This window comes from Orcinus orca, chromosome 1 (genome assembly GCF_937001465.1).
Source record: "Orcinus orca chromosome 1, mOrcOrc1.1, whole genome shotgun sequence".
Taxonomy (NCBI): Eukaryota; Metazoa; Chordata; class Mammalia; order Artiodactyla; family Delphinidae; genus Orcinus; species Orcinus orca.
This window is the reverse complement of record NC_064559.1, coordinates 95,806,997-95,819,119: the sequence shown is the minus strand read 5'-3', so window position 1 is coordinate 95,819,119 and position 12,123 is coordinate 95,806,997.

Below are 12,123 nucleotides of genomic sequence, written 5' to 3'. Positions count from 1 at the left end.
GCGGCTGGGCCCCTGAGCCATGGCTGCCGAGCCTGCGCGTCCGCAGCCTGTGCTCCGCAGCGGGAGAGGCCACAGCAGTGAGAGGCCCACGTACCGCAAAAAAAAAAAACAAAAAAAACCCAAAATGGATTAAAGACCTAGAAGAGAACATAGGCAGAACACTCTTTGACATAAATCGTAGCAATATTTTTTTGGATCTGTCTCCTAAGGCAAAAGAAATAAAAGTAAAAATAAACAAAAGTAAAAATAAACAAATGGGACTTAACTAAACTTAAAAGCTTTTGCACAGCAAAGGAAACCATCAACAAAAGGAAAAGACAATCTGCTGAATGGGAGAAAATACTATTTGCAGATGATATGATCAATAAGGTGTTAATATCCAAAATATATAAACAGCTCATACAACTTAATATAAAAAAAAAAACCCAATTTTAAAACAGCCCAGATAGACAGTTTTCCAATGAAGACATACAAATGGCTAACAGGCCCATGAGAAGAGGCCCGACATCACTAGTTATTAGAGAAATGCAAATCAAAAGCACAATGAGATATCACCTCACACCTGTCAGAATGGTTATCATCAAAACATCTACAAATAACAAATGTTGGCAAGGATGTGAAGAAAAGGGAACCCTTGTACACTGTTGGTGGTAATGTAAATTGGTGCAGCCAGTATGAAAGTTCCTCAAAAAACTAAAATTAGAACTATCATACGATCCAGCAATTCCACTCCTGGGTGTATAGCCGAAGAAAACAAAAATGCTAAATTGAAAATATACATGATGCATCCCAATATTCATAGCAGCATTATTTACAATAGCCAACATATGTAAGCAACCTAAGTGTCCACCAGCAGGTGAATGGATAAAGAGGATGTGATTGATACACACACTCACACACACACACACACACACACACACATACACACACACACACACACAATGGAATACAACTCAGCCATGAAAAAGAATGAAATTCTGCCATTTGCAACAACTTGGATGGACATGGAGAGTATTATGCTTAGTGAAATAACTCAGACAGAGAAAGACAAATACTGTATGTTATCATTATATGTGGAATCTGAAAAATAAAACAAACAGATGTATATAACGAAACAGACTCACAGATAGAAAACAAACTAGTGGATACTAGTGGGGAGAGGGAAGGAGGACAAGATAGGGGTATGGGATTAAGAGATACAAACTATTATGTATCAAATAGACAAGCAACAAAAATATATTGTACGGAACCAGGAAATATAGCCTTTATCTTGTAAAAACTTTAAATGGAGTATAATCTATAAAAATATTGAATCGCTATGCTGTATATCTAAAATTAATATAATATTATAAATCAACTATACTTCAATTTTTTAATACATTTGTAAATATGATTATTAATATTATAGATAACTAATAACATTAATATTATTATAACTACTAAGTTATTTATAGTCAATTTGCCACAAACCAAAACCCATAAGCCTTTTATTTTCACTTGGACTACTATTAAATCAGGTCTCTCACATACTATATCTATACTACTGGGGTTTTTTTTGTTTTGTTTTAATATTTATTTACTTATTTATTTGGTTGCACAAGGTCTTGGTTGCGGCAGGCAGGGTCCTTAGTTATGGCATGCGAACTCTTAGTTGCAGCATGCATGTGGGATCTAGTTCCCTGACCAGGGAGCGAACCCGGGCCCCCTGCGTTGGGAGCACAGAGTCTTAACCAGTGCGCCACCACGGAAGTCCCTATACTATTGTTTTTAACCAAAGTACATTTTGCATTTATACCCACTCAATTTCATATTTTTTGTTTTGAAAATGAATTAATATACAGAAAAGTATACATGTAATAATGTTAATGATTAAAGTAAATACAAATAACATGTATTCCAGTTATTTCCATATAAAACATTTATGTATATATTAATATTTACAAAGCATGAAAGTAATTTTGGGGCATGCAAATAATTTGATATTCACCAGGTTCCTTTTCCCATAAAGTTGATTAAATAAATAATAAATTTTAAAAGTTCATTATCATTGACATTTGTTTTCTGTAGTCTTTTTTGAAAGCCAGATTTTGTAAACTTCAGACTGGTGAGTTTGTCCGCAAAGTAGAAAATTCTGGAAGGGACTATTAAATATAAATCTTGATTCTGTCATCCAGTATATTAGTAGTTGCACCTGAATCTGTGTTATATGCAAATTTCATACACATGCTATCTATGACCCAGTTCAATAAGTTAATAAAAATATTGAAGAAGGACAGAGTTGAAAACAGAATCCTTAAGTGACCTCTTTCCGAGCTGGCATAGTACACTAATAGCCCACTAGGTATTGATATTTCCAGAGGTTCCTGTTGAGAGATGGTGCGCTTTTGTCATATGCTGGTCATATGGATACCTTACATTTTATAATCAATCTGGTTAGTCATTTTGCTTTACTCTCTAGGAAGACCAAGCCCAAATTTGACATGCATTCATTTCACCTGACTTTATCCTGACTTCACCTGACTATGCTATTCAATCTTCCCTTAACCCTGACATTTTTTTTTTCTATTTTCCTTTTTGGAATGTAGGGTTGTCTGTACAATTGTTCTGAAGAACAATTTCCCCAGCTGTTGGTCTCTTTGGGAATTGCCTCCACCAAAGAGAGGCACCTAGGCCAAAGACATGCCCCCTCACCTTCCCAGGGGAGGAGATTAGATATGTACAGGGATTAGACATATATCTAATGTCTAATCCCTGTAAATTGTTCATGGGTCACCTTGAAAGAAGTGTCGGGAATAGTGGAGTAAGCAATAAAACCTGTATGGAGTAGGCTGAGGAGAGAATGTAAATCGAAGAAATATAGACTATGGCTACAGGCACTTCAAGAGAGATTTTGCTGAGAAGGGCAGTAGAAAAAAGGAGCGGCAGCTGGAAGGGTGCTGGATGAAGGTAGAGCAGGTATTTGGTTTACATGGAAATGATTGTTTGCTAATGACAATGACCCAGTATAAAGGAAAAAATTAATGCTGTATGAAACAAGAGGGGTTAGTTGAGGTACCAAGTTCTTGAGGAGAGAGGAGATGGGATCCAGAGCCCAAGTTGAGGGTCAAAAGGGAGCAGAGACAACCATCCACCATGACAAGAGGGAAGTATATGGCACAGTTGGTACATTTGTTGGTGGGAGGATGATAAAAATTTGGTCTGCCTTCTGTTCTCTGGAGCGTGAGGTAAAGCCATCAGCTAAAAGTACAGAGGAAAAAAGGAAGTTTAGGAGATTGAAGAGTGGGGAGAAGCAGAGACAGAAACTGAACATACTAGGCAAGTGTATTAGGCCTGGTGAGCAGTATCAAGTGCCTACTAGATATTTTGGACATAAATTTAAAGAGAGACCAGTCAAGCTGGTATGAATTTTACTCCAGCTGTTTGACTGCAGGAAAAGTGTAAGTGGTTAGTTGGGTGGGACCACAGTTGGGATTTTCCTAATAAGTGGATGGAGAAAGCAGCAGGGTTGCTAACGAGGTGTTCAAGGGAGTGGCATTTTACTAATTCTCTCTGTGTCATTCCAGAGTTTCTTTTTGCTAATATAAGCAATTATAAACACGTATTCATATTATCTTACTTTTTTTTTACACTACATTTTTTTTTCACTTGAAACATGTCTTGGAGATCCTTCGCAAGTGCACTGTTTCCTCATTCTTTTTTACAGCTACATAATATTCTATTGTATGCCTATAATGTTGTTTATTTAGCCAGTTTTAACTTATAGATACCTGGATTGCTTCCAGTCTTTTGCTAATATAAATAAGGTAATGAGGGCCTTCCCTGGTGGTCCAGTGGCTAAGATTCTGTGCTTCAACTGCAGGGGGCAGAGGTTCGATCCCTGGTCGGGAACTAAGATCCCTGCGTGCTGCGGCCAAAAAGTAAATTAATTAATTTGAAAAATAAGGTAATGAATAAACACATACATATATCATTTCACACGGATGCAAGGTTATTTGTCCGATAAATCTCCAGAAGTGTGAATGCTGGGTCCAAGGATATATGCGGTTATTATTATTTTTTTTAATATGTTTTTTCAGGTCATTGTCATTAATCAGCGTTTATTTTATTTTATTTTTTAAGAAGATGTTGGGGGTAGGAGTTTATTAATTTATTTTTTATTTACTTTTGCTGTGTCGGGGCTTCGGTTCTGTGCGAGGGCTTTCTCTAGTTGCGGCAAGGGGGGGCCACTCTCCATCACGGTGCGCGGGCCTCTCACTGTCACAGCCTCTCTTGTTGCGGAGCACAGGCTCCAGACGCGCAGACTCAGTAGTTGTGGCTCACGGGCCTAGTTGCTCCGCGGCATGTGGGATCCTCCCAGACCAGGGCTCGAACCCGTGTCCCCCGCATTAGCAGGCAGACTCTCAACCACTGCGCCACCAGGGAAGCCCGCGGTTATTATTGTAAGGCCAACTGGCCCGAGGCAGGGGAACACAATCAGATTCACAGGTTGCATCAGACCGAAATTCTCCGGACCACCCAGTTCCAGGAACTGACCTGGGGATTTTGAACCCAGCCCAGCCTTCCCGCCTTTCGAGGGGCGGGACTAACGGTCCCCCAGGATACCCGAAAAGACCACCAAATAAGGAATACCCTGTGCCCTCCCAGATTCACCACACCCCTTTCCCTTCTTCCCCTATAAAATCTTGCCCAACCCTCGCCCGGGTGCGACTTCTCTGGCCCCTTTCTCTTGGACCAGTGAACCTCGTCCGGGAGCGCTCCCTAATAAAGCTCACTTGAAGCTTTCCTCTGTTTCGGGGTGCCGTTTGTTAAGATCCGACCTTACATTTGGTGCCGAAACCCGGGAGGGGTACCAAGCCCCGCGGGTTACCGCGCGGGCCGCTCCTCCCCTCCCCCAGGAGACAACCAGGGAACCTCTACTCATCCACCCGATCCGGCAGAAAACGGGGTAAGTCCCCCTCCCTTGTTCCCTCCGACCCTCAGAGTCCCTGCCCACCGGACTCCCTGTCCTTAATCGCGGCCCGTTAGGGATTCCTCCGTCCTCTCTCCGGGCCTCGGGCAACTGTGGAGACGTTCCAATTGCCTGACCGCTCTCCAACCCGCCGGGCCTCGGGTGATTGTGGAGACGTCCCAATCGCCTGACCGCCCTCCGACCTGCCGAGAATTGGAGACTGAGACCAGGGACGCCTCTCTCCCTCTCCATTCACTCAGGGACAGACTGGGGGTCATGGGAACCTCACAATCGAAACCAGATTCTAAGACGCCCCTGGGGTGTCTCCTAGCCAATTTTACAGCCCTCGGCTTCTCCCAAGATCTCCGTTGCCGACGGCTTATTTTCTGTTCCACTGTGGCCTGGCCACAATATCCTCTAGACAATCAATCCTGAAAGGACTTTCGATTTTAACATCCTCAGTGATCTAGATAATTACTGCAGCAGGACGGGCAAATGGTCCGAGGTCCACTATGTTCAGGTTTTTTGGTATTTGCGCTCCCGCCCCTCCCTTTGCGTCGATTGTTCCACTTCCCAGATCCTTCTTGCCAAACAGACATCTCCTACATTCAAGCCCTTAATTTCCTTTGACGATGACCCCTCTCCACTAGCCGACCCACCGAATCTCTCGCCTCTCCCCCTTCCAGAGCTCCTCTCCAACCTCCACCCTACCCTGAGGCGGTCCCTCCTCCTCCCGAACCCGCTCCGGCCCCTCCAACCGTTCCCCCACCTCGGTTTCTCCTCCCACGCCCCTTGCTTCGCCAATTAGTGCACATACACACTCTCACGACTCCCAAGATTCAAATCTCCTCTGCCCTCTGAGGGAGGTAGCAGGAGCGGAAGGACTGGTCAGAGTCCATGTCGCTTTCTCTCTCCAGGACCTCTCTCAAACTGAAAAACGATTAGGCTCCTTTTCTGCCGACTCTTCCCTCTACATCAAAGAATTTCGCTATCTTAAGCTTATGATCTAACCTGGCACGATATCTTTGTGATCCTATCTTCTACTCTGACCCCTGACGAGAGGGAAAGAATTCAAACTGCTGCCCGAAACCATGCAGATCAGGTTCACCTTACCAACAACTCCATGCCTGTCGGAGCGACTGCCGTACCTGGCACCGATCCAGGCTGGACTTACCAGGATGGCCAAGATGGCCGCCGTAAACGCGACCTCATGATCCAATGCCTCCTGGCTGGCATGCAGGCTGCCGCTCATAAGGTAGTCAATTTTGAAAAACTAAAAGAGATAACCCAAGAACCTAACGAAAATCCAGCTATCTTTCTCAATCGCCTTACAGAGGCCTTAACTCTCTACACCCGGCTGGATCCCGACACCCCGGCAGAGGCAGCGGTCCTAGCCACCCATTTTATCACCCAATCAGCCCCGGACATCCGAAAGAAATTAAAACGGGCAGAAGACGGCCCTCAAACCCCTATTCGAGGTCTGGTAAAGATGGCCTTTAAAGTCTATAATGGCCGTGAGGATTTGGCAGAACCCAGCCGACAGGCTCGGATGCACCAGAAGGTGGCCCTCCAAACCCAAGCTCTTGTAGCCGCCCTAAGGCCGGCCATCTCCCATGGATCACAGCATCCACGGGGTCTGCAAAAGGCAACCCCGCCGGAGGCCTGCTTCAAATGCGGAAAAGAAGGCCACTGGGCTCGCCAATGTCCCAGTCCCTGACCTCCTTCTAAGCCCTGTCCCAGCTGCGGGCTAACGGGCCACTGGAAGAGTGACTGCCCTACGACTGGCCCTCCCTCAGCGTCTCCACGCGGGGGGCAGGCCGACCCAACGGCATTACCACTCGAACTGCTGGGATTGGCTGATGACTGACGGCGCCCGGACTCGAAGACCCCCATCGGATTCAAAGACCCCCATCACCCTCGCCGAGCCCAGGGTAACGCTACAGGTAGCGGCTAAGTCCATCTCATTTCTGGTGGACACGGGGGCTACCTATTCGGTCCTGCCTACGTATTCCGGGCCAGTTTCTCCTTCCCAGATCTCGGTCATGGGTATTGATGGCAAACCATCCTTCCCACTCCAGACCGGTCCACCCCCGCTGTCTGCTTCACTTACTATCAGACCCGAGACTACTGTCAATGGTGGAATGAGACCTATGGGGGGGTTCCCCTATCACTCATGTAACATCCATGTGGCAAAACTAGATACCAGGAGCTCGCTCCGACAATCCCACCTGCTCACCACAAATGGCAAGGGTCAATTATTCATCAACATCAAAGATCCCTGGGACACAAGATGGGTAAAAGGGGTACAAGGAAAAATCTACCGATGGGCAACTGATGCCTACCCCGTGGGCTCTATCAGGGTCTTTCGCTCATATATCAGTTTGATTCCCAAAGTTATCCAACAGTTGAGCGAACAAGCCACTGCCATCCAGGAAACAGAACAAGCCCTAAGACACCAACTACCTCACCCCGAACACAAAGAGGATCCTTTTTCTTGGTTGACCCTCGTCCCATCAAGCAGTACAGATACTCAACCACAAAGGAATAGGTAACATCTCCGACTGCTTTCTATGTGCCTCGCCTGGCCGACCACCCTTGGCTGCTGTCCCGCTCGACCAGCCCTTCAATTCTACTTCCCACACCTCCCAAAACCCACCTTTTCCCCCGTTAAAAGTCCCTATATTCCTTGATTCAAAAAATCTCACCATCTGTTACGGCAGCCGCCCAAATCTAGCTGATACTGGGTTTCTTTGCAACTCATCCCTCATGGTAAGCACATCAATTAAAGCACCACCCGGCACGTTTTTGTGGTGCAATGGTTCCCTCACAAAAGAGATCAATTCTTCCTCCCCCTTCCCATGTATCCCCGTTACTCTCGTCCCACAACTCACACTGGATAGCCAAGCCGAATTTTCCTCGCTAATCACGCCGCCCTTTACCCGACGAAAAAGAGCTATCTTTCTTCCTCTGGTCGCAGGCATCTCTCACCTCCTCTCTGGTCGCTGCAGGCCTCGGGGGGAGGGAGCTCTAACACATAGTGTTTCAACATCCCGCGACTTAGAACATAAACTCCAGCTAGCCATTGAAGCCTCTGCCGGCCCCGTCTCCTCTCTCCAGCGCCAAATCACCTCCATAGCCCAAGTCGCTCTCCAGAATCGACGAGCCCTGGATCTCCTGACGGCCGACAAAAGAGATACCTGCCTCTTCCTACAGGAGGAATGCTGCTATTACATCAATGAAACAGGACTCCTCGAAGACAACGTAAAAGCCCTCCATCGCTTAAGAGAAGAACTCCAATGCAAACACCAACAGTTCGCCTCCCCAATTCCCGACTGGTGGCGGTCCACCCTCTATACCTGGCTAACACCAACCTTAGGCCCCTCAATTCTCATCTGTATCTTGCTCACGTTTGCTCCCTGTTTTCTTAGGTTCCTTCGCAGGCGCATGGAGGAAGTCTCTCGGGTGGCCACAAACCAAATGCTCCTCGGCCCTTACACCTTGCTTCCTACAGAACCCCCCACTGGTCTCCCCTAAGCCTCAGACCTCTGGTCGCCCGACTCCCCTTTCGACGCCCCCATTCAGCATGAAGTAGCCAGAGATCAGAACGCTGCCCCATTACACCAAAGATGACGGGATGTAAGGCCAACTGGCCCGAGGCAGGGGAACACAATCAGATTCACAGGTTGCATCAGACCGAAATTCTCCGGACCACCCAGTTCCAGGAACTGACCTGGGGATTTTGAACCCAGCCCAGCCTTCCCGCCTTTCGAGGGGCGGGACTAACGGTCCCCCAGGATACCCGAAAAGACCACCAAATAAGGAATACCCTGCGCCCTCCCAGATTTCACCACACCCCTTTCCCTTCTTCCCCTATAAAGTCTTGCCCAACCCTCGCCCGGGTGCGATTTCTCTGGCCCCCTTTCTCTCGGACCAGTGAACCTCGCCCGGGAGCGCTCCCTAATAAAGCTCATTTGAAGCTTTCCTCTGTTTCACTGTGCCGTTTGTTAAGATCCGACCTTACAATTATTTTTATTGATATTGACAAATTGCCCTCCATAGAGGTTGTACCAATTTATATTTACATAATCTATTAGCATATCTATTTTCCCACAGTCTTGCTAAAAGTGTTTTATCAAACATCTAAATTTTTGCTAAAATGATAAATGCACATTGAAACTTCAGTTTAGTTTTAATTTGTATCTCTTATGAGTAAGCTGAGCGTCCCTGTAGGTTTAAGAGTCATGTGTATTCTGTTAATTGGCTCTTCATTTGTTTTGCTCACTTTCTTATTGGGATAGTTGTCTTTTTCTTATCCATTTATAAGGCTCTTTATAGTCAAGGAATTAGCCCTTTGCGTATGCTATGAGTTGAATTTTTCCCCTAGTTTGCTGTTTGTCTTTGTTTTCTTTGTTTTTGGCCCCGCAGCATGTGGGATCTTAGTTCCCCGACCAGGGATTGAACCTGTGCCCCCTGCATGGACTCTTAACCATTGGACCACCAGGGAAGTCCCCTGCTGTTTGTCTTTTGACTTGACTTGTGTGATGTTTGTCTTTACCACACAGAGGCTTGCTTGTTTTGTATTTTCTCCGTCTTTTCTTTCATGGCTTCTGAATTTTGACTTAAAGTTAGAGATATCTCCCCCACTTTTAGATAATAAAATAATTCTTCTTGATAGTTTCCATTTTTACTTTAAATCTTTGAAATTTATCTTGGTATACAGTGTGGGGTTTGGAACTCATCTATCTAATTGCTAACTAATATATTTTAATAGCTGGTAGGGCTTGCTCCCCCTTACTGATGTTCTTTTTCTAGATTTTTCTGGCTATTCTTCATTTCAACTAAACTGATATATTTATGGAACTGAGTCTTCCTATCCAAGAACGTTTTAAGTCTTTTCTTTTGTGCAAGTCTTCTTTTAAGGTTTCTTCGTCATGTTTTAACATTTTCTTCATATTGGTTTTGAATTTTCTTGATAAGTTTAGTCCCAGTTATGCAAAAGAATGATGATAATGATGAGCCATGCATGGAATCAACTAGATTAGGAGGAAAATAAAATCATGAGGAAAATAATAGTGAAATTTGGGTAAGGTCAATTAATTGGAGGACTTGATAGGTTGAGGAATATGATTAGGATGGGGAAAACTAGTGGAATAAATGAGCTGGAAGGGCTTCCCACCGGGAAATACTATCAAGTCTAGGTTCTGAAGACTCTCAACTCTGTTGACGCATATTCTCCTTAGAGTCTCTGGCTATGAGCTTAACTGATATTTTCTTTTAATTAAAAAAAATCTGCTTTTCTTGTGTCTAATTGTGCTTAGTGTTTTCTTCTTTGGTTAATATGAATTCCAGGAGACATGGTCTGTGATTACCATGTAAACACTAACCTAAATGAAGCTGGTGTAGTTGTAATAACAGCAAACAAAATAGACTTTAAGGTAGGAAGCATCGCCAGAAATAAAGAAGGACATAGTGAGAAAAGGATCCACTCCGGAGGAAGCGTAGCAATTCTAAATCTGTAACATGTAATAACATAGTCTCCAAATATATAAGTAAAAATGCCAGAAAAGCAGAAAAGACGAATTCAAATCATGATGAAAGATTTAAACATACCTCTATAAGTAGCTAATAGAATAAGCAGACAAAAAAAGTCAGTAGAGCTATAGATTTGAACAAAATAATTAATAAACTGGCCCAAACTGACATATATAGAACACTACACCCTAAAACTACAGAATATACCCTCTTTTCAAGTGTTCATGGAACATATACAAAAATTGACCATACACTTGGCTATAAAGCAAGTCTCAACGTGGTTTAAATGATTCAAATCACAGTGTATGTTTTCTGACCACAGCAGTGTTTAAATGAGTGTGTAAAAAATCATCAAGCTGAACACTTATATTGTCTGACTGTTCTATTAAATATATTTTCTTTAAAAAAAAAAAAAACAGTTTTGGGGACTTCCCTGGTGGTCCAGTGGTTAAGAATCCGCCTTCCAATGCAGGCGACACGGGTTGGATCCCTGGTAGGGGAACTAAGTTCCCACATGCCACAGGGCAACTAAGCGTGCATGCCGCAACTACTGAACCCGCGCTCTCTGGGGCCCGTGCACCACAACTAGAGAGAAGCCCGTGCACTGCAACAAAGAGCCAGCATGCCACCATGAAAGAGCCCACATGCTGCAACTAAGACCTGACGCGGCCTAATAAATAAACAAAACAACCCCCTTGTAAGTTAACATAAATAATATTTTTAAAAAACCACTTTTCCACTACCAGTCATAAGTTCCCTTCCATCAAGTTTCAATGATATCTATTATTTATCTTCTTGTGTTTACTCATATGTACATCTCTAAATCCACATGTTTTAAATGACAGGCACTTTACATATGTTATCCCAGTAAACTTTCACAACCATCCAAAGAGATAGTCTTTTAACCCCCATTTTATAGATAAGGAAAGTGAGAAGTGGAATAGTTAAAAAGTAACTTGCAGTGACCACTAAGTAGTGCTGAGTCAGAACTGGAACTCAGAACTCTGATTCATAGCCTTTGCTCTTTACATAATAACATGCCATGATACCATTCGTGAGTATTATTCCCAACTTTCTCCCCTTGCATTTTCCCCCCTGGGAATTATTAAACACCGCAATAAAAATTCAACATCTATTGAGTACCTCCTTTATGCCAGGTTCTGGTTTCATTGTTGGCCATACAAAAATAAGATAAACAGTCCCTCCCCTTAAAGAGTTCAGTCCAAAGGGGAAGAACGACATAATTTATAATACAGTGTGTTAAGTGCTACATAGAGGTGTGTGCCTCATCCACCATTCTCCTGTTTCTTCTGTCCTTCATGGATCAGTTATACCATCTCATCTGGTTATTTTTCTCCCTTTTCCTTCAGTTTACAAGCCCTCTAGGTGAAGACCGCAAGCATCCTGCCAAATACATTCTTCTAATTTTTGTGAAATTGAGTGTGGCACAAAAGAGGCTGGCAGCTTCCCAAACAGGGTAAATGTTGAGTAAAGGCAGGGTCAGAAAGGAGTAGGGTCTACTTTGGGGCCACTAAAGAAACTAGCCTGATGGGAGCTGGCACTGAAAGATATGTTTGAAAAGGCAGGGTGTTGCCAGACCCAGACTAGAGACTGCTCGAAATGCCAGGCCAGGACGTGTGCTT